This window comes from Pan troglodytes, chromosome 7 (genome assembly GCF_028858775.2).
Source record: "Pan troglodytes isolate AG18354 chromosome 7, NHGRI_mPanTro3-v2.0_pri, whole genome shotgun sequence".
In the NCBI taxonomy this organism is placed as follows: Eukaryota; Metazoa; Chordata; class Mammalia; order Primates; family Hominidae; genus Pan; species Pan troglodytes.
This window is the reverse complement of record NC_072405.2, coordinates 136,864,969-136,889,139: the sequence shown is the minus strand read 5'-3', so window position 1 is coordinate 136,889,139 and position 24,171 is coordinate 136,864,969.

The following is a 24,171-nucleotide window of genomic DNA, read 5'->3' as shown; positions in this document are numbered from 1 at the left end:
CATTTTCAGAGATGTGCTTTGCCATGGCACTTGAGTGTAGAAGAATTGGGAACAATTTCTATTTTCTGTTGGTGTTGATTTAATAAATCAGAGAATCCTGTGAACTATCTCTGGCTCCCTATTATGGGTGCATTAATGGATGCTTTTAAAATAAAGTAAAATAAAATAAAAAGGATTTCAAGAGGAAGAGCCATTTATTGAGCATCCACTAGCCTTTTGCATACGTAATTTTCTTTTTTTTATCTCATCATAACAAACAGGGAAACTGAAGATCAAAGAGATGACGCAGCTTATCCAAGTTCATACCAATAAGAGGCGGGACTGGGTGGTAACCCCATCTGGACTAATGGGACCAAAGGCTGTGCTTCTCTGCTTTGCCGTAGCTGCCTGCCACTGAAAGATTTCAACTCAATATGTTCCCCGCCCTCTCTTCTCCAGCCATTTTCTTCTGTGTCGCTCGCCTTGAGGCCCATGGGGTTATCTATCTGAAGCATCTCTCTTCCTCCCATTCTTTCTGCTCTCCTGACCCCCTTTTTTTCCCCCATGGCAGTCCAGACAGCCTCCCAGCCCAGAAAATAGATACAGGCAGTAGGAAGGCAAGCTACCTTCTTCATGCAAAAAGACCCACATGTTTTGTGTCATTTTTAATCAGTGGAATATTTTTGTGAAGTAAGGCTGACAATTTACAGAAATCCAGGTAATAGGACTTGTTCATGGTCACACAGAAAGTAAAGGGCAGAAAGATAACCATGTGGAAAGTCTGTTAATACCAAGGTCAGGAGTGGACCTGTTTCTAAAATATCAGCCCCCATGGTGCTAACAACTCATGTCTACATCCCACACACACCTGCATCTTGGCACTTTGAGGCCCCATTTCCTGTCCCTCCAATAATCCAAAGAACCCTTACTCTTTTGAGAATGCTTACATTGGTGAATAGTAGCTTAAAGGACATTTTCTTCATAACAGCATGTTCACATGCTAACAGGAAAGACAAGAAAAGATGGTACAGGTGAAAGACGTGGAAAAGAGTGGAAGAAATAAATATTTGAGCATTTCTCAGGGGAGGAGAAATAAACTTAATTTTCTTTATTTATTTTTTGAGACAGGGTCTCACTCTGTTGCCCAGGCTGGAGTGCAGTGGCCCAATCACAGCTCACTGCAGCCTCGACCTCCCAAGGCTCGGGTGTTCCTCCCACCCCAGCCCCCGAGTAGCTGGGACTTCACGTGCGCACCACCACACCCAGCTAATTTTTCTAATTTTTGTGGGGTTTTTTTGTTGTTGTTGTTCGTAGAGACAGGGTTTTGCCTTGTTGCCCAGGTGGTCTCAAACTCCTGAGTTCAAACGATCCACCCACCTCGGCCTCCCAAAGTGGCTGGGATTACAGGCATGAGCCACCACACCCGGCCGCAAACCTAATTTTATTTTGATACCAAAAGAAGCACAGACTTGTCATTACCTGGGCTTGTGTGGGGGCCACATGTACGGCCCTCTGTTGTTCCAGTTAAGTCCTGCTTCATGTCCTTAACCCTAAGCATTGACAACTCACTTAGATCCAGCAAACAGCAATGCTAATAGTCATAGCTAACTTTCATTAAATACTTGGTGACAGGAAATGTGCTAAGCCCTTAATGTCATTACATTATTTAATCAGCTCAGCAAGGCTGTGAGTTGGTTTGTGCTGGATGTCTTCCACTTGCCCCCCACAGCCATTTCCACCCTTTTCCATTTGTCTCACTCTACCCTGGGAGGCTGCTCTGTACAGATTGTATCACCTGCTCCCATGCCCTCTGGCTTTGTGTTGGGTTTGACCAGCAGGGAGCTTCAGGAGAGCAGGATTTTGGAGAAAGAAAGTAAAATAAGGTCAGATTTCCCCTCTGTAAGGTCATTTCTGATAAAAGCCATGGCTTTTCTCAAAGAGGGCTTTTCTAAGTACCTCTTGTCCTCTCTGGGTTCCTGTAATTTCTATCTCCCCTCTTAGATATTGGCTTAGAGAAAGCCAACAGATCTGCTGCTCTAACCCTGGGTATCTCACTGTCTTTCGTGGTTTTCTCAACCACTTCTACACATTTATAATTTGTTCCTATTTCCTATTGGGATCCTGATATATAGGTACTGTTATTATACCCATTTTATAGGCAATTCAGGGAAATAAAGCAACTTGTGTAAGGCCCCACAGCTAGTTAGCAGCAAAGCTGGATTTCAAAGCCAGATTTGTCAAAATCCAGAGCTCAAGTTTTTAGCTGCTACACTGAGCAGCAAAAAACAGTTCTGGACAAGGCAGACAAGCTGGGAGGCCTGGGAGCTGCATCCTTGAGGGACTCCTCGTGGAAAAGTGCAGTGGGCAGAACTAAACGGTGTGGGTGGTTTGCTGCCACTGTCAATGCCCACCTGTCAACCTCTTTATAAGGCAGATGGAAGGAGGGGAGGGAAGACGGGCATTTTCATTGAACCTGCTGCCCTCTCATCCTGGAGTCAGCCTGTGTTGTTGGGACAGAACATCTGCTGGTACCAAGAGGCTGTGAGGAGCTGTCAGATCTCACCCACATTCAAATCCTGTTTGGAAATGCATTCCAAGGCCCCAGAGGCATTTCTCTAATTGCCCTGGCTGAGCCTAGAGGTGACGCCATTGAGACAGAGCCTTACTTAAAACAACCAAACATAGCAAGGGCAGACAGTGGTTGACTTTAGTTCAAAAGAAAAATCCGGGATACTTAAGTTCCCCAAATATCTACTTTTTTTTCACAAGACACCAAGAGAATCCACAGCAAGAAATAAATAACAATGTGGCTTGCATCTGAGCTAGACTGACCTCTGCATATTGGCTTTTGACTTCCACTTTGGGAAGCTGAATGATCTTTATTTAATGCTGGGACACTGAAGCTTCTTCCACAGTGAGAAATTTATCATCTCAGGCTTCAGATTAAGTGGAAGAGAATATTTTAGCTAAAACAGTTACATACATTTCCATAAATGATTTTCCTGTAAAATAGGAAGAGGTCTACTTCCTCTGCTTAAAGCAAAACAGATTTTAGGCAAGGCCTTTCCACAGTGCCTTCTTCCAAACAGTTCTATTACCTCTCGTCTCTTTCTTAGAGCTCACTGCACTGAATTACGTTTACAGGTTGTCCCCTGCACTAGAAAGTAAGGTCCTTGTAGGTGGATCATGTGTCTCTTTCATCCCCACGTCCCTGGCCCAGCACACAGCACTCAATATATATTGCGGGATGAACAGACACATGGATGTCCCCAGAGGACCCTGGGAGAGCTGCCATCAAGAGAGTGCATTATGCAATTATATGTTGACTCAAAGACAGACTACATATTTCATTTAATTTTAAAAACCCCATATTTGAAACATCATAACTGCTCAGAATATGTGTTGGAGGAAATTGGAAACAGAGGATGTAGCAAAATAAATAAATAAATAAATAGAGCTTCATTAACTATTGCCCTTTTGTCTTCCTGTATTGCTTGGAGATACTTTGGCAGCAATTTGGGTTGGTATTAGAGGATAATAACCACCGTATGCTTCAGTTATTCTAAGAAGAGCTGCATTCCACAATAGAGTTGCCCCATGGAGAAGACAATGGAGAAGGGGCTGTTAAGCAAGATGCTGGTTGAACCAATCACAGGTCCAGCAACTTCTTCCATCCTCGAAGTCAACTTTTGATCAACCTTAAGATTTCAGCTCAAGTGCCCTTTCCTCTAGGAACTTTCCTTGACCCTCCAAGAGAGGCCAAGTTTTCCTTCCTTCCGAGCACTTTACTCCAATTGTAATTACATATTCATTAGTGTGACTCTTTGGCGAATGCCTGACTCTCTCGAAAGTTCCATTTATCAGTTCCATTTATCTGCTGTGTTCATTATTCCATTCCTAGGGCCAAGTATGACGTCATAGAGTCAGGTGTTCTGTAAATCAGTGTTGAATGAATAAATTAGTGATGAATGAATGAACAAATTTTCAGTCTCTGCTAAATCATACTGAGTCACATCCTCGTTCTTGATCCATTATTCTTCCTCTAATACCAGCCATTTTAAATGGATGGGGTGTGTGTGTGTGTGTGTGTGTGTGTGTGTGTGTGTATTGTTGTTGTTTTTTTTTCCATGAAGCAATCATTCTCATTCCACCCCCACATTGTTTCCATGGGCACTAGACATAAAGGTTGACCTATCCCACATCCTGGCCACCTCATAAAAGAAAACCGTAAACACTAAACTGACAATTTTTAAATGTACTTTTTGTAGAAAACCTCTTTTAATAATCTACATCCAAAAAATGATGGTATATCCATACACTGGGATATTAATGATTTTCTTAAATGAGCTAGCAAGCCAGAAAGACATGAAGGAGCGTTAAATTGCTAAGTGAAAGAAGCCAGTGTGAAAAGTCTACATGCTAAGTAATTGCAATTATATAATACTGCAGAAAAGGCAAAACTGACTGCTCCTAGAGGCCCAGCCTTTGTGGCTCCATTGTGGCTCCATTACCAGCAGGTATTGGGAGAGCCACAGCTAAGATGCCAGGACCCCCTTGAAGCCTAGAAATGGAACCATTGGCATTTATGGACATAGAATTTTCTCTGGAGGAGTGGCAATGCCTGGACACTGCACAGCGGAATTTATACGGAAATGCGACGTTAATGGACTACAGAAACCTGGTCTTCCTGGGTATTGCTGTCTCTAAGCCAGACCTGATCACTTGACTGGAGTCAAAAAAAAAAGAGCCCTGGAATATGAAGGGACATGAGATGGTAGCCAAAGCCCCGCCGGATGGGAGCAAAAGTGAATACAACAGACAACACAGATGAGAAGTCCAAAGGTCAAGGAGAAAGCCAGTCCTTAAAATGTGATTTGGGAAGCTGTGTTCCAAAGAAAATAATGTCTGGGAAGCCTGAGTTTTTTTATTTTGCTTTCTCACAGGGCATCTTCTGTCTTATGCTTTTAAATTCTCTAAGGATTCTACTTTCCCTTTGGTGATCTTCTTTCAAGTTTACAGTGAGAGCCAAAAATCCTCCTCATGGTAGATAAGAGACTGCACAATCTGACTGCTTTTCCGTTGTTTTGGGGAACGCACAAATATCTGCATACTTTTGAGAAACTCTAGGTTGAACTATTTTTTACATTCTCTTTTTGCATCATGTCTGAAATGTGTCAGTAGTGGTTTCTGTTCGATTGGTTTTTTTGTATATTTTTTGCACATTCCATCCTGTTTGCATTACCATAGTCTTTAAATATAGTTTGAAATTATAAAGTTAAAAAAATAAATAAATAAAAGGCAAAACTATGGAGACGGAAAGAAATCAGTGGTTGCCAGGAGCTGATAGAGAAGGAGGAAGGGGTAAATAGGCCAAGCATAGGACATTTTTAAGGCAGTAAAACTATTCTGTATGATACTATGATGATGGATACATAGCTTTATTGTTTGTCAAAACTCAGAGAATGTACATCAAGAGCAAATACTAATGTAAACTATAAACTCTTGTGTTTTTTTGTTTTGTTTTGTTTTGTTTTGTTTTTGAGATGGAGTCTCACCCTGTCACCCAGACTGGAGGGTAGTGGCCAAAAATCTCAGCTCACCACAACCTCTGCCTCCCAGGTTCAAGGATGCTGGGCATGGTGGCTCACGCCTGTAATCCCAGCACTTTGGGAGGCCGAGGCAGGTGGATCACCTGAGGCCAGAACTTCAACACTAGCAAGGCCAGCATGGTAAAACCTGTCTTTACTAAAAATACAAAAATTAGCTGGATGTGGTAGCGCATGCCTGTAGTCCCAGTTACTTGGGAGGCTTAGGCACAAGAATCACTTGAACTCATCCTTGCTCCCAGAGCTCCCAAGATGGCGGCGGCTGCTCCCAAGATGGCGGCAAGTCTCTTGTTCTCTGACCTGGGGTTCTTGGCCTCATGGATTCCAAGGAATGGAACCTTGGGCCATGTGGTGAGTGTTATAGCTCTATTAGAAGCCATGGGTCACGGAAGAGAACCGTGGAATCCAGTGACTAGTGTTCAGCTCAATTAGGACAAACCCGGGCACTTAGCCATGCAGGAACAATGGCTAGCCTTTAGCCCAAACGGGAGCGGCAATGGGCACCTCGCTGGATCAGAAACACAGCGGACACCCTGCCAGATCCGGAGGGGTGGAAGTCAGCAGCAGGTCTATGATGGTGGCAAACAGCAGTGGTGGACAGATAGCAAAAGCTCAGCTCAAGCCATAACAAACCCAGACCAGAAGAGTGTGCAGTTGCAAGATTTAATAGAGTGAAGACAGAGCTCCCATACAAAGGGAGGGGACCCAAAGAGGGTAGCTGCTGCTGGCTCGAATGCCTGGGTTTATATCCTGATCATTGTCCCGCCCGCTGTGCTCTCAGGCAATAGATGATTGGCTATTTCTTTACCTCCCATTTTTGCCTAATTAGCATTTTAGTGAGCTCTCTTTACTAGCTGATTAGTCAGGTGTGAGCTAAGTTGCAAGCCCCGTGTATAAAGACGGATGCAGTCACCTGCCCAGCTAGGCTTAGGGCCTAGGAAATCCAGCTAGTCCTGTCTCTCAGAGGGATGCCAGGCTGGGCATGGTGGCTCACGCCTGTAATCCCAGCACTTTGGGAAGCCGAGGCAGGGGGATCACCTGAGGCCGGAAGTTCAAGACTAGCAAAGGCCAACGTGGCAAAACCCCATCTTTACTGAAAATACAAAAATTAGCTGGATGTGGTAGTGTATGCCTGTAGTCCCAGCTACCTGGGGGGCTGAGGCACAAGAATCACTTGAACCTGGAGGCAGAGGTTGCAGTGAGCCAAGGTAGTGCCACTGCACTCCAGCCTGGGCGACAAAGTAAGACTCCGTCTCAGAAAAAAAAAAAACCAACAACACAGGGATGCCAGTTGAAGTAGGAGTGCTGTCCTAATCCACCCACTTTTGCACCCACAGACACATCTCAGATCCCACTTTCCTCTTCCCAGGTCCCCAAGATACCATTGAGGACCAGTGGGGATGCAAGCCCCAGTTGTGCAGGGAGGAGGAAGCCAGAATTCTGAATTGGGAATAGGTGAAGTCAGATTGCCTTAATCTTCCAAAGTCACAGAAGACCCCTCAGGCATCCTGCTGATAAACACACCCTAATTGTCACCAAAGAACCCAAGAAGAACTCACTAACCCCTTGAAGGCAAACCACAGCCTGTTAACTAACAGTGGCGGCCCCACAATTACTGGCAAGTGTTTGCTGGGCAGAAGGGTGCCAGTGAAATGCTGCAGGGCACCAAGTCAGAGAAGAGCCGGCTCCACCAATTAAGGGTATGCTTCTGAGCAGTCGCTGTGTCTAGGAGAGTTTCTGAAATAAGCCCAGGCATGCCAGCACAGGCCCCTGGGAAGAGACAGCAAGCAGCCTCTCTCTGGCAGCAGGGAGCCAAGAGGTACCGCATCGCTATGGCTACCTCTCAGAGCTTGCCTCAAAGCCTTTCAGGAATCTCTGCTATTTATGGAATTGGATCGCATACCCCAAGGCCAGCATTCCTTCACTCTCAGGCACTCTCTCTTTACTTTCCTTCGTCCCAGTTAAATTAAGGCAAGGGTGGGCCCTGACACTGCCGGTGATTGATGGGGAACCTCAATGAGATGCAGCAGAAAGGCCTCTATCAGAGGCCCTGTGGCTGAGGCCATCCCAGACATTTCTGCTTGCCACAAATCCCACATATCCACAGAGCACGAGGTGGAACATCCTTCGCATGCTCTTAAACTTCTAACAGGATTGGAGGAAGAAACAAACCCTCCCTGATGTGACTGATGTGCCAGTTCAGGCCTTGATGGATGTGCCAATTAATGCCAATTAATGCCTTTTTCCGTTCTGTCTTCCCAGCACAGTTTCAGGAAAGGGAGAATGAGACAAGAACGCAAACACTATTGTATATTTGGCCACAAAGAACACCCAGCTAGGTTTCCCGTTGGGGCCAGCATCAGATGCTAGTCTGCATCTTTTTCCAAAACAAATAAATAAATAACTCAAATGTGTAGCTTTGTTTAATAAGGTAACGTTTTGGAAAATGATAGAAACTGAATTTAAACTAGCTTCAATTCTTTTTAAAACCAGATCCTTTCAACCAACTAACAAAACAAAAACCTCCAGAAATACAGTCTGTGACGTTTCCTGTTCAAATGGTCCCTAACTCCATCTGTCGGTCTTGTCTGGCCAGTATGTCTTTGTTATTCCAGGGCACCACCTCATTTTTAGGATGGTGGCTCCAAAACTGTTCCTTCTACAACCCCATCCAAACGTGTAGTTACAGTGGAAATTGGTGATAATAGTATCCCGATTACTTAGCCTCAGGACAGGCGTCAGACCATGTCAGGCTAGTCAGTGTGCTTCCCAGCACCTGAGTTGGAAGCTGAGAAAGTGATTTCTAGGGCAAAGGGCAGCTGTGGTTCCTACCCTGGGGAAAGGGGTGTATCTAAAGGAATGAAGAGGACTTGCAGAGAAAAGCAATGACAAGATAAGGAGATCCCTGTAGACATTCAAGTCATTGGTTTGAGGCTTATGTGGTGGTTTGGTAGAATAATGGTCCCCGAGAAAGTAGGTCTCCTTGTAAATGCCCCCTTGCATAGTTCCCTCCCACATCGATTCTGGGCTTGGCCACGTGGCTTGCTTGGGCCAGTGGGACATCAGCAAATATGATGCAAGTAGAGGCTTGAAAAGCACTTAGGCATTGAAACTTACCTTTTCTCTTGCTGCTGTTCGAACCTCTTCACCACGTGAAGAAGCCCAGGCTAGCCTACTGGAACAGGTGGCCCAGCCAATACCCAGCACCAACTGCCAGACGTCAATGGACCATGGCCAGTAAGAGCATCATAGACCATTCAGCCTCAGTTAAGCCACATGGAAGACACCAGGAGAGCCCAGAAGAAGAACCATCAAACTGAGCTTCACCCGAAATGACCCACAGAGTTATGAGCAAATAAAATGGTGGCAGCTTATCCATCAAGTTTTGGAGTCATTCGTCACTCAATAATAGGAGACCTTTCTGCCATCATGTGAAGAAGGTGACTATAGGAGAAGAAACCATGCAGAAAGAAAGGCCCAGATATTCTAACCACTCCACCTATCCCCACCATCTGGCTGAAGTCACAGATATAACACAAAGCCCAGTTGACCCTGAAGGGAGCAGAAATAAGTCTCCCAGATGAGTCCAGTCCAAGCTGCCAATCCACACTTTCATAAACAAATTGATGTTTGTTTAAACTTGAAGTGTAAAAAGTCACCACATTTGGAATGGCTTGTTATGCAGGAAAAGCTAACTCAAATCACTTTCTTAAAGCCATCCATTCTTGTCTTTTTTGTGAAGGCATTTGCCCATGCTGCTGAAGCAAGATCATAAGGGCATTCCTCATATCCAATCATTTCTCCCTTGACAACAAAAATCCTAATTTGGTATAGGGAGGCAATTTACACAAGTAAATACTTACCCTGTCCGTTTTCCTTGCTGCTAGATATGGTTATATGACACAGTTAAAGCTACAAAGAGGTTATGAACAATTGATAAAATGGAGCACACTCTTTTCACTTTCTGCCTTCTTTACTAGAACACAGATGTGATGACTGGAGCCACAGCAGCTGTTTTCAGAATGGGAGTAAAAGAGAAAGTTTTTAAAGAATTACAGAGATGCCAGACCTGATATTGTTGAGCTGCAAAAGCAATACAGCTCAACAAAATAATACAGTGACCATCTTACTCCAGAAATGTACAAGAACTACAGAAACTTGGTTCCAAGACACCTCTTTAATGTGGGTTTCTGGCGGGGCACATTGGCTTACGCCTGTAATACCAGCACTTTGGGAGACCAAGGCTGGAGAATTGCTTGAGCCCAGGAGTTCGAGACCAGCCTGGACAACATGATGAAACCCTATCTCTCCAAAAAAAATACAAAAAATTAGCTGGGCATGGTGACACATGCCTGTAGTCCCAGCTACTCTGGAAGCTGAGGGGAGGATCGCTTGAGCCCAGGAGGCAGAGGTTGCAGTGAGCTGAGATCGCACCACTGCACTCCAGACCCTGTCTCATAAAAAAAAGTGTGTGTGTGTGTGTGTGTGTGTGTGTGTGTGTGTGTGTGTGTTGGGCGGGGGCGGAGGGAGCCTGTTGCATACAGCCAAATACAATCTGAAAAGAAATGACTTGAGATAGATTTCTGTCCCTGTGACTAGAAGACTTGTGACTAATGATTTGGTCTTCCCATTGGAGAATTCTGTGATCACCACTGCATGCCATACTGTAAAGTACACCAATCCCCCGTTCTTTCCAGCCCATGCACAGACATAAACTTATTTCCCTCTTTCACTTTAAAATAAGTGAGATACGTGGATACTTTTTAAAAGTTATTAAAACTCAAGCAAGGCCAGGCAAGGTGGCTCATACCTGTAATACCAGCACTTTGGGAGGCTGAGGCGGGCAAATCACAAGGTCAGGAGTTCAAGACCAGCCTGGCCTATGTGGTGAAACCCCATGTCTACTAAAAATACAAAAACTAGCCAAGCGTGGTAGCGCTTGTCTGTAGTCCCAGGTATTTGGGAGGCTGAGGCAGGAGGACTGCTTGAACCTAGGAGGCAGAGGTTGCAGTGAGCCATAATTGCACCACTGCACTCCAGTCTGGGTGACTGAGCAAGTCTCCATCTCCAAAAAAATAAAAATGAAAATAAAATAAAACTCAAGCAAGAGCATGAGAGAAATAATGACAAACACCATAAACAGCATTAAATTGCTGTGTTCCTATCACATTTGGCCCTGAAATTACCAAACAAGCTTTGTGAGCCCCCACTCTAATCTCTTTAGGATAGTGTGATATGGTTTGGCTCTGTGTCCCTACCCAAATCTCATCTCAAATTGTAATCCCTATGTGTCAAGGGAGGGACCTGGTGGTTGGTGACTGGATCATGGGGATGGTTTCCCCCAGGCTGTTCCCAGGATAGCGAGGAAGTTCTCACAAGATCTGATGATTTTGTAAGTGGCAGTTTTCTCTGCTCTCTGTCTCTCTCATTCTGTCTTGTGAAGAAGGTGCCTGCTTCCCCTTTGCCTTCCACCATGATTATAAGCTTCCTGAGGCCTCCCTAGCCATGGGGAACTGTAAGTCAATTAAACCACTTTCCTTTATAAATTATCCAGTCTTGGGCAGTTCTTTAGAGCAGGGTGAAAATTGACTAACACATAGTGGTTCTCAAAGTGTAGTCCCCTGACTAGAAGCAAGGGCATCACCTGAGAACTTGTTAGAAATGCAAATTCTCAGGCCCCACTCCAAATCTGTTAAATCAGAAACTCTACAAGCGGGGTTAGCAATGTGTGTTTTATAAGCCCTGCAGGTGATTCTGATGCAGCCACTGTTTGAGAGCCACTATCTTAAGAAAATTATTTGCCAATTTTTGATGGACAGTTAAGCCCTAGTTCTTACTCTTCTAAGGCAGTGCTGGATCATGGGTAGGGCTGAGCATTTGGAGCCAAAGAGAACCTGATGTTATACAGTGACTCTGCCTTATTAGCTGTGCGATCTTGGGCTAGTTGATCAACCTCTAACACCTTGAGGTTTTAATTTCTTCATGGGTAAAAAGGGATATTGCTTGATAAGATTTTTTAAGGATTAAATGAGATGAGACTGGCAACATGCCATCCATGCCCGTCCCAGTGCGGGTAGTAAAGAAAGTCAGCTGGTTCTCTACATAAAGTCAGCTTAGTAGATCTGTGGCCACAGGTCATCCCAGTAACAAACATCCTAAAGTATGCAGCCATTTCATTTCCAAAAATAAAAAATCAGGCCGGGTGCAGTAGCTCAGGCCTGTAATATCAGCAATTTGGGAGGCCGAGGCCGGTGGATCACCTGAGGTCAGGAGTTTGAGACCAGCCTGGCCAACATGGTAAACCCCATGTCTACTAAAAATACCAACAATTAGCCAGGGGTGGTGGTGTGCACCTGTAATCCCAGCTACTTGGGAGGCTGAGGCAGGAGAATCGCTTGAACCCGGGAGGTAGAAGTTGCAGTGAGTCCAGATCGTGCCATTGCAACCCAGCCTGGGTGACAACAGCAACACTATGTCTCAAAAATAAATAAATAATAATAATAAATAAAAAATCGGTTTCCTAAGTCCAATTCAAATCTCTCAATACTCTTAGATACTGCAACTTCAGCCAAGTGTCAACATGAAGAGCACAGCTTTCATAGCTTCATAGCTGATTTGCTGAAATTATTGGCAGTCATCACTCCCCAGTAGTTGGTATGGCCCTTTTTTGGCTTGTATTAGAGGAACTGCCCACCTCTTGAGCACCTCTATCCTCTTTACCTCCAAAGGTCTTCTGTCAGTCCACTTCTTTTCATTAAGTGAGAAAACAGCCTTTAACCATATCATAAATACATTCAGAGTTAATCACATTCAGAAACAATTATTTGTGGAAAGGACGCAATTTAGAAACATCCAACTATAAGACAGACACTTGACATGGTTTGCTATTTTTTTAGTTTATCATTTTGAATAAGGAATCCATACCTATGATTAAAAGATTCAAATACTATACAAGAGGATGTCATGCAAAGTTATTCTCTTTCCTACCTCTGAAACTTAAATCCCTACCCAGAGGCAACCATGCTTATCAGCTTTTTGGATAAACTTCTAGAAATAGACCATAGAGTACGCAGAAAAATCAAGAGGAAAAAAGCATAAATACATATACAAATATATATAGTATACAGGATATATTTCTCTCACTGTTTTCCACAAAATGTAATTAATATATTATTATCTATGCTATCTGCACCAAGAATATGGAAAGCAACGGGACAGAGGGAGGCTGACTAAAAAGAGACCTTAATAATCTGCGAAGTCCTACAGTGGGGAAACCCGAGCGTTCTAATGACATTATCTGCAAAATAAAAGGATCTTGTCCTGTGCCTCTGGCTACACACAAATGCTCCCTTGATTATGGTCTCTGCATCTCTGTGCGTGCGTGCAAGTCATACACGCACGTGTCTGCCTTACTGTGAACACAAATTGGCCACACCCATCTTTGGGGATCAATGTGTTCTCTATCCCACTGGCCTGGCCATTCAAGAATCCTAGATGGGGTGGGGCATGGTGGCTCACGCCTGTAATCCCAGCACTTTGGGAGGCCGAGGTGGGGGATCACCTGAGGTCGGGAGTTCAAGACCAGACTGACTAACATGGAGAAACCCCATCTCTACTAAAAATACAAAATTAGCCGGGCATAGTGGCACATGCCTGTAATCCCAGCTACTCAGGAGGCTGAGGCAGGAGAATTGCTTGAACTGCTTGAACCTGGGAGGTGGAGGTTGCGGTGAGCCGAGATGGCGCCATTGCATTCTAGCCTGGGCAACAAGAGTGAAACTCCGTCTCAAAAAAAAAAAGAATCCTAGTCCCTAGGCCTCCGGAAGTCCCTTGCACTGCCGACTGGCTCCCCATTTGCTTCCCTTGTGCCTGTTAAATCTAGAAAACAGTTACAACAACAACTGAGGCTTTGTCTTAGTCCATTCCAGTTGCTCTAACAAAACATAAACTGGATGGCTTATAAAAAACAAAAATTTGGTGGCTCATGCCTGTAATCCCAGCACTTTGGGAGGCTGAGGTGGGCAGATCACTCGAGGTTAAGAGGCACGAGAATTGCTTGAACCTGGGATGCCAAGTTGCAGCAAGCTGAAATCCCGCCACTGCACTATAGCCTGGGTACAAGATTCCTCTCAAAAAAATAAAAAAATAAAAACCTGGAAATTTATTTCTTACAGTTCTAGGGGCTGGGAAGTCCAAGATCAAGATGCCAGCAGATTCACTGTCTGGTGAGCACCCACTTCCTGATTCATAGATGGTGGCCTCTCACCCTGTCTTTATATGGTGGATGGTGCAAGGGAGCAATCTCGCTGAAGCCTCTTTTGTAAGGGCACTAATCCCCCTCATAAAGACTCCACCCTCATGATCTGACTACCCCACCCACCCTAGGCCCTGCTTCCTAACACTGTCACATTGGAGATCAGGTTTCAACATACAAATTTTGGTGCAACATACAAAATTTGGTGGCTCATGCCTGTAATCCCAGTACTTTGGGAAGCTGAGGTGGGCGGATCACAGTCAGCTCATAGCAAGCGTGAATGTCATTTTATTATTATTTTTTACTTCATTCCTTTAGTAATTTATGTCTATGGTATTTTACAAATATATCGGTTTACAAAATATTGGACATTATTAATAAATCAAACAAATAAAATGAACAGCCCCTACTCTTTCCCACAGATAATTTGGAAATCACTTCTCTAAAACTACTACACTATACTTGTTCCCTAACTGAAGGGAAGTCTAGGGCTATCAAGATGCACACACACATATGCATGTGTGTGTCCCACTCAATTCCCATTTCCTATAGGTTGCATTTCCTCATGATTTTAGCAGTGCCCCTGTATATCCAGCCCCATCGGATGAAGACTGCCATTGCCCAAACCCCTCAAGCTATATGAATTTTGATTTGTCACTTTCTAGCTTCAGAATCTCTTGGCCAAGTCATTCAGCCTTTTGCAGATTCCATTTTCTCCTCTGCAGAATGAAGGTAAAGCCCACCGACCCCGTGCCACTCACTGTGTGGCAACTCAAATGTAATGACTTAAGCCTGCAAAGCACTTAGCACAACACCTGGAACAAGCACTAGCAATCAATAAAGGGCAGACACAATTATCATGAGGAAGAAACACTGCAATAAAGAAATTCAGGCCAGGCACGGTGGCTCATGCCTGTAATCCCAGCACTTTGGGAGGCTGAGGTGGGCGGATCACCTGAGGTCAGGAGTTCAAGACCAGCCTGCCCAACACGGTGAAACCCCATCTCTACCAAAAATACAAGAATTAGCCAGGCATAGTGGCGCATGCCTGTAATCCCAGCTACTCAGGAGGCTGAGGCAAGAGAATCTCTTGAACCCAGGGGGCGGAGGTTGCAGTGAGCCAAGATCGTGCCACTGCATTCCAGCCTGGGTGACAGAGTGAGACTCTGTCTCAAAAAAAAATATATCATATTAGTCATTCATCAACTCCATCAGCATTTTCGAAAAGGAGCTCCCGACTCTCTGCTAGGCACTAGGAAGGCAAAAGGTTGTGTTTCTCTCCACAAAATTAGACAAATTTCCTCTTCAACTCAGAATGGTTACAGCCTAACTTCTCACCAAAGTCTAAAACTCGAGTTAAATTTTAATCCTGATAGGCAGAGCAATGCCCCATGGCAATGCAAGATGCCCGATCACCAAGCAAAAATGTAATTATTTTCATTCTGCTCCAGAAACTTAGAAAGGTGGGTGAACTAACACAGTTTAGAAAGATTTTCAATATCCAGGGATACAAAAAGGCAGGTTTTATTTAACCTTCGGTTAAACAGAAATTCAGTTAACTAGAGACCTTACAGGTGGAGTATTCCTAGTGAATGGCTGTTAGGGTTTGCTGGTGAGTCATTTACATAATGACTCAGGGGGCTGGCAGCCCGGGGGCTTGGGGATAATGGAAGGAAAAGGGCAGAGGATGGCTTTGGGAAATGTTGATTTAGTCCCTGAGGATTTGGGCAGAAATTTCTTAATCACTAGGGGAAAGAAATTTGCCTGGTAGGAATGGGAATATTTTTTACCTTGCCAAACTCACAGACCTCTTCACACCCAGGTTGGCGTTGTGTTTACGTGCCTGCAGGGGTGTAGGGATACGGAAGAGAACACTGAAATTTGATTTATTTATCTTTGTTGGTATGCCCCCAATGCTTTAATGGCTCAGACCCTCCCATGGAAATAAATTCATTTGTCAAATTAGTCAGGGTTCCCAGATTATTCTCTCTCCACCCTCGCGCTGGACTATCCCTATAAAGAAAATTCTAGTTCCTTTCCCCAGTGGAGCCATCTTCTATCAATCTGTTCCTGAAATCTGTCTGGATATGCTGAAATCTAAACAACCCATCTGAAACCCTGGGGCTAGCTGCTCTGGGTGAAGCATACTCCAGGGAGATGAGGAGGAAGAGGAAAAATAAACACTTGATCAGTGGGTGCATTTGCCTCACCAAGAAGCTCCTTCCTGTTGTGGTTTGTGATATCCCTGGGACAACCGTGGCCAGATAGTGAAGGCGCCATATGCAGTGGGCTTGAGGTCAGACCTGCCTGGGTCCATGCCCTGTTGGTTGGCTGATATGTGGGCTCTGGATGGGGACAAGTCCCTCCTGGTGTTTCACTTTCCCCAGCTATAAAATGGGTACGAGCAGAATAACAAAACCTGCCCTGTGAAGTTTATGGAGGATGAACCAGGTAACACAGTATGTGCCCCAGAATGAATCTTACTACTGTGTCAGAAACAAGGCTTCATCTTTTTGCTGGCTTATGGCTATGCAGAGTGGTGACAGCTACTCTAATTTGCAAAAGCTGAGTAAATATAGCTTTTATACTTATACTTTTGGCTCAGGCCCTAAATATCCCTTGTCTGGCATTTCCAACTACTTTTTGTGCCCTTAAGACAGAAGCCTCATTCTATGCCTTCATTAATCCATTACTTCAAAAATGTTTCCTGAACACCTATTAAGTTCTAGTCAGAGTGACAGGCTGTGAGTCTCTACAGGGCAGCAACTGAGCAGAGGTACTCAGGGCAGGTGTTCACTAAGGATTCCTAGAGCTGGGTTGCCAGGGTCAGCTGAGCAGCAATGTACAGTGAAACACACAGGGCTGCAACCACAGAGCCTAGGGCAGGGCTCTCACCTTACAGCAAAGGTAAGTCCTCGCCATATGAAGCAAGAACTTACCCCTTCACTCATACAATCCAGCCAGATCTTTCATTCAGCAAACAGGCAGTTAATGCCCTGTGCAACCAGCCTTAGTAACATCCTTTCCTGAAGTTTGCTCTTTTTAACAGGCCCTTACAAATGTTTAACTTTGTAAAGTTTTTTGTTTGTTTTATGTGTGTGTGTTTCTCCTCCTTAACCCACACTTTACCCTGTCAGCTTCCTCCTGGCTCCGTCCAGTTAACTCATTCGCTTTGCAAACCTGAGCACATACTTGAAATTCAAAATCACTTCTTGGCCAGGCAGGCGCCTGTAATCCCAGCACTTTGAGAGCCCGAGGCAGGCAGATCACTTGAGGTCAGGAGTTCGAGACCAGCCTGGCCAACATGGCCAACCCCATCTCTACCAAACAATACAAAAATTAGCCGGGCATGATGGTGGGCACCTGTAATCCCAGCTACTTGGGAGGCTGAGGTGGGAGAATCACTTGAGCCTGGGAGGTGGAGGTTGCAGTGAGCCCAGATCACGCCACTGCACTCCAGCCTGGGTGACAGAGTGAGAACTTGTCTCAAAAAAAAAAAAAAAAAAAAAATCACTCTTTGAAGGAGTGGTGCTCTTAACTCCCCTCCTCCAGAATATGAATTCAGACTCCTCCAAAGAGAGATCCAGTTACTCCAGAGGTAATTGTTAGGCATGTACCATAAGGAGGCCACTGCACTGGAGAACAGGGGAGTTATGTTGGCACAATAAAGCCTAGGCTCCTACCGAGACAGGCAATGATGACCAAATGAGCAAACGAAATCACTCTTGTGATCAGTGTTATGCAGCAGACAAAAACGGCTGAGAATGAGCGAGTGGGGCAACCAGCTAGTTAGCAAAGGCCCCTTCATGAACTTAATTTGAAGCATAAAGAACACAAAATATTTAGCTTTGAGAAGAGAGAGATGAAGAGCATGCCAGGTCCAGGGGATGGTCATGTCACAGGCTGAGGTTATCATGAGCTTGGTATAGGCAGGAAGCCAAGGACTGGTGTGGCTCAGTGGGCAACTGGGAGGCTGGCAAGGGATGAGGCTGGAAGGATGGTGAAGAGTCAGGCTCATGAATGGATGTGGAGCTGCAAGATGATGGCTTTATCATCCACTGATGGTCAAAGAGGCATGTGGAATATGAAGACAAAGAAACTCAGCCATCGTGGTCAACGTCTAGGCCAGATAGGTGGCCGGGGTTACGCCCACTCCATGGCACTGCCTGAGTCTAACTCTTGGTTCTGCAAATCACTAGCTGCGTGGCCATGGGCAAGATGCTTAAGCTTCTTATGCCTCTGTTTTCTCATCTGTGAAATGAGGATAATGATCATAATGCCTACCTCACAGGTGAGGGTTACATGAATGAATGCATATAAAGCTCTTAGAAAGGTACTGGATACACTAAGCATTCAACAAATGTTAGCTCCTTCTATTTATTAGAATTTGTGAATTCTCTATCATCTGAGGTGTAATCCTCAAGCTCCCAGGCTCAAAAACCCAGCTGTCAACTCATGGAAAGTAGAGAGTCACATGTACCCAGCCCACAGAGTCAGATACATAAAACCAGACTGCCAGTTTACTGATTAACACAAGTAAAGCGCTACTGATTACTAGCACTTTGGGAGGCCGAGGCGGGTGCATCGCCTGAGCTCAGACCACCCTGGACAACATGGTGAAACCCTGTCTCTACTAAAATACAAAAAATTAGCTGGGCATGGTGGCGTGTGCCTGTAGTCCCAGCTACTCAGGAGGCTGAGGCACAAGAATCTCTTGAGTCCCAGAGGCAGAGGTTGCAGTGAGCCAAGATAGCGCCACTGCACCCTAGCTTGGGCCACAGAGTGAGACTCCATCTCAAAAAAAAAAAGAAAAAAGGAAAGCACGGAAGACACATTACCCCTGGAGGCCACTTCCACCCTCTTTTTGCTTCTCTTGGAGACTGTTTTTTGGAAAGAGACATTCATTCTTTAGATATTGTTATGGACAGAACGTTAGTGTCCCCTTGAAATTCACATGTTGAAATTCTAACCTCCAATGTGTTGCTGTGGACAGCTGATCTGATACCTCAGTTCTTGTCTTCTTCTTCTTCTTTTTTCTTTCTTTTCTTTTCTTTTTTTTTTTTTTTTTTTTTTTTTTTTTTTTTTTTGAGATGGAGTTTTGCTCTTTTGCCCAGGTTAGAGTGAAGTGGCGCGATCTTGGCTGAGCTCACTGAAATCTCCACAGCTGTCCCACACCCGCCCCACCCTGCCACTAGGGTTCAAACAATTCTCCTGCCTCAGCCTCCTGAGTATCTGGGATTACAGGCTCATGCCACCAAGGCTGGCTAATTTTTGTATCTTTAGTAGAAATGGGGTTTCACCATGTTGGCTAGGCTGGTCGCAGACCTCAGGTGATCCACTCCCCCGGCCAGCCTCCCAAAGTGCTGGGATTACAGGCCTGAGCCACTGTACCTGGCTGGTTCTTGTCTTCTTAGTGTAAAATAATTTAAATAAGAGACACACAGCAAAGGAGGCGCAGCACAGAGTAATGTATTGCAAAAGAATATTTTGAAAGTTAAGTGCAGAGGCCGGGCACGGTGGCTCATGCCTGCAATCCCAGTACTTTGGGAGGCCGAGGAGGGCAGATCACCTGAGGTCAGGAGTTCATGACCAGCCTGGCCAACATGGTGAAACCCTGGCTTTACTGAAAATACAAAAATTAGCTGGGCATGGGGGCGGGCGCCTGTAATCTCAGCTACTTGGGAGGCTGAGGCAGGAGAATTGCTTGAACCTGGGAAGCGGAGGTTACAGTGAGCCGAGACCATGCCGTCGCACCACTGCACTTCAGCCTGGGCAATGAGAGTGAAACTCTGTCTCAAAAAAAAAAGAAAGGAAAGAAGGAAAGAAAGAAAGAAAGAAGGAAGGAAGGAAGGAAGGAAGGAAGGAAGGAAGGAAGGAAGGAAAGAGAGAGAGAGAGAAAGAAAGCGAGAGAGAAAGAGAAAGAAAGAAAGAAAGGGAACAAGAAAGAGAGAGAGGGAGGGAGGGAAGGAAAGAAGGAAGGAAGGAAGGAAGGAAAAAGAAAGATAGAAAGAAAGAAAGAGAAAGAAAGAAGGAAAGAGAAAGAAAGAAAGAAAGAGAACAAGAAAGAGAGGGAGGGCGGGAAGGAAGGAAGGAAGGAAGGAAGGAAGGAAGGAAGGAAGGAAGGAAGGAAGGAAGGAAGGAAGTTAAGTGCAGAATAGATAGTGCACCCTGAAAGATAGAGGATTCAGAGTGGGCTGATTGTAAGTATGAGACAGCAAAGACTGGCACTAGGGAGACTCCCTTTATGGGAGTCTTACACGATTATAAAGAGATGGAAAGAGGTGTTACTAGTAAGCATGTTGTGGATGGTCTTCTGGGTGCTCATGTGCAATAGCTGTTCATGCTTGCTTCTATACCGCATGTCTCGTTAACATCTTAAATCTCCACCCAAGGGGGTGTTTTTACTATTGTAATGAGCAAAGGGTCAGTTTGAGGACAGGTAAAATCAAAATGCACACGCTATCTAGAAGGGAAAGATCCTACGGGAAGATAGCATTGCTAGAATGTACCCAATTACAATGTGAATGCTGAGGCTTATTGTGTTGACTGTAGGGTCACCACAGTTGCTGCGTCTGGAGAACATTGACTACCTATCCTGCCTCATTGGTATTAGGAGGTGAGGCCTCTGGGAGGTTAGTAGGTCATGAGGGTGGAGCTCCCAGGAGTGGGATAAGTGCCTTTATGAAAGGGACCCCAGAGAGCTCTCTTGCCCTCTCTCTGCCATGACAGAATGCAACCAGAAGATGGCAGTCTGCAACTCATTAGAATCTAAACATGCTGGCACCTTGATCTCAGATTTGCAGTTTCCAGAATTGTGAGAACTAAATTTCTCTTATTTATAAGCCACCCAGTCTATTGCACTATGTTATCACAGCACAAACTAAGATAGGCATGTTAATGCCTTTGAGAGTTATTGATGTATTCTATGTATCTTTGATCTTATTCTTACAGAAAAGACAAGGTCACAGCGTCCTTGCCCTCAAGAGCCAAACAGGTAATATTCTTGAAGATAGATATGCATGGTGGAATGGAAATTGCTAGAAGTGGGCTGCCCATTAAAAATATAACGCAAGCCCAGATGCAAACCACATACATCATCTAAATTTTTATAGTGGCCACATTTTTAAAAAGTGGAAAAAAAAAAAAAAACCAAGTGATTTAATTTTAATAACATATTCAACTTAACCAAATAAATTCAAAATTTTGCCATTTCAACATGTAATCAATATTTTAAAATGAGTAAGGTATTTTACTTTTTTGTATTGTCTTGGAAGTTGGTATACATTTTGCATTTATGACATATTTCAGTTCAGACTAGTTACATTGCGGATGCTCAATAGCCACATGTGACCAGCGGCTGCCACGTTGAGCTACAGAGCTGTTATTTCTTGGTGAACTTGGCTGTGTTTCCTGGGCCCAATTTCTTAACCTCTCTGAAATTCAACTGCCTAGTCTACAGTGCCTGGCACATCATAGGCATTTAGTAATTTAGAATTAATTTTCTCATCTGTAAATTAAGAATAATTCTATACCATTAAGACTGTTGTGAGCACAAATAGAGGTGGCTCATAAAAAGCCCTTTTATTTATTCATTTAACCATAGCTTATTGAGCCTAGCACGTGTCAACCACAGTGCTAGGAGCTAAGGATGCCTCCAGTGAACGAACAAAATCTCAGACTTCATACAGCTTATAGTCTAACTAGGAGAGACAATAAACAAAAATAATTTAGCAAATTATACAGAATACTAAAAGGTGATAAGGGAGTAGAATAAGTGATAGATAACAGAGTAGGAAAGGGGATAAGGAGCATATATGTGAGAACACTTAGAATTTTAAATAGGGGTTTCAGGGAAGACTCACCAAGGTGCTAATATCTGAGTCAAGGCATAAAGGAATGGCTGGGTGCGATGGCTCACACCTGTAATCCCAGCACTGTGGGAGGCCGAGGTGGGTGGATCACTTGAGATCAGGAGTTTGAGACCGGCCTGGCCAATGTGGCGAAACCCCGTCTCTACTAAAAATACACAAATTAGCCAGGTGGACACCTATAATCCTAGCTACTCAGGAGGCTGAGGCAGGAGAATCACTTGAACCTGGGAGGTGGAGGTTGCAGTGAGCTGAGATTGTGCCACTGCACTCCAGCCTGGGTGACAGAGCAAGACCCTGTCTCAAAAAAAAAAAAAAAAAAAAAAAAAAAGACTTAAAGGAGCACTCTGTGAAGATATTGGGGAGGAACTTGGTGAGGAGCGGAGGTACTCCAAGCAGAAGGAAAGAAGGAACAGCCATGGGGGAGAAACAATAAGGGGCTAGTATGTCTGGAGGTGTAAATGATGAGGTGTCAGAGAGGTTATGGGGGAGTGGGGTCTTAGGAGCTATTGTAGGAAATTGGCCCTTCTGCAAGGAAGATGGGGGGCCACGGTAGGGTTTTGAGCAGAGTGACCTAGCTTGGCTGTCAGTCTGTCAGGATCCCTGGGGCTACTGTGTTGTGAATAGACTTCAGTGGAGTGAGTAATCCACGGAGATCCCTTCTCCCCAGGCCAGATAGGAATTGACCAACTGCATTTGTTGAGCCCTGTGTCCTAAATGCTGGGCGGGTGGTCCCCCCAACCCATTTGTCCTGCAGAAAGCCATGCTGAAGAAATGCTGTCTTCCTCTCTCATGTCTGAAGGTTTCTTCCCTGGAAGCATGAAGAATGCCCAAGGAAAGAAAAGGAGGTCAGGTTTGCCCTGCCGAAGCCGCTCTCATTATTGACAGCCTTGTCTCCTCTCCGAATATCTCATCCTCTTCTTCTTGCAGAAGAAGTGCAAAATAAGACTCTTAGAATTTAGATTATATTTTGAAATCCCCACATTTGGATTTGCAGATATGCCAATATTTGGATTTGTCGAGCTGTAATTTAAGCTGGTCTCTCCCCTGGAACTGCCTGGTGAAATGCATCTTTCATGAGGTTTCTGCAGGAGCCCAGCTACAAGCTCAGACTCCCAAGCACAAATCAAACTCTGGTTCAACATAAACAATATGATGTCAGGGCCTCCTAAAACAGCAGGCCTCCAGCAGGAACTGGCTTCGATGTCTCCCCACCCATGTACCCTCTTCTAGGAAAAGATTAAAAGCTTCCTCACAGACAATTTAGCTGCAGGATTAATGCATGGAGAGCTGGTTTGGGGTGGGCTGCAGCCTCAGACCCCTTCTCAGGGTACCTGCTTTTCACCCCTACCCACAGGGTAAACTAGCTCTTGCCCAGTCAGCTTCAGAATCTGCTCTGTTGATCTAAGCAAATAAAATGCAGAAGCCAAGGAAAAGGATGTCATTCCACAGCCTCCGGGCTTCCTTCCTTCATCTGAAGGTCAAGTAATAATTCAGCCAAAATGTGAAACTCTTTATGCAGAACTTAAAGTCAAAGGCAGGCAGGCTGGGAGGGCTAAGGAAAGCAGTTACAGGCCAGCAGCTCTCAAAGGTGAGACAGGCCCAGGCCTCACCTATTGTGAAGAGTCTGATTTTAAAATAAAAATGAATGCCAAAAGCAGGCTATAATATGTATTGTCCCTTTTATTGGATGGCCCTGTCTATGCAGCTGCTGCTGTATGTATAACCTCTCCTGGCAATGGGAGCTCGTTGTAAGAGTGGGGACTGGACTAAAACATCAATTTCTCTTTGCTCTTCTCCCCCTTCCCTGCTCTATCCTAGCAATATCCCCAGCTTCACCCTCATGACAGCCCTTGGCTTAGGGAGGGCAATGACCAAGACAGGGAGGCACCCAAGCAGGGTGGCCAGCTGTCCTAGTTTGCCTAGAATGTGGTGGGCCTTTCAGTGCTAAAACCAGGAAAGTCTTCGGCCAACTAAGTATGTTGGTCACTCAGACCTGTCAGTTTCTGGCTGAGCAAACAAACATATATGCTGGTGTTCCCTGAGGCTGCTGGACAGTGTGAAAAACAGACTTGGAAGCAGCCAGGTTTGGATTCGAATCCAGCCTCTCCCCTTGCAGTGGGCAAGATTCATATTGACCTCCCTGGGCCTTTGTATTCTTATTTGGGAAATGTCAACCATAGGACTGATAGGGAGATTTTGTATGAGGATGTCCACAATAAATGGTTACCTTTTTATTCCCCATTACAAAATTTTATCTAGGCCAGGTGTGGTGGCTCAGGCCTGTAATCCCAGCACTTTGGGAGGCCCCGGCAGGCAGATCATGAGGTCAAGAGTTTGAGACCAGCCTGGCCAACATGGTGAAACCCCATCTCTACTAAAAATACAAAAAGTAGCCAGGTGTGGTGGTGCACACCTGTAGTCACAGCTACTCGGGAGGCTGAGGCAGGAGAATCACTTGACT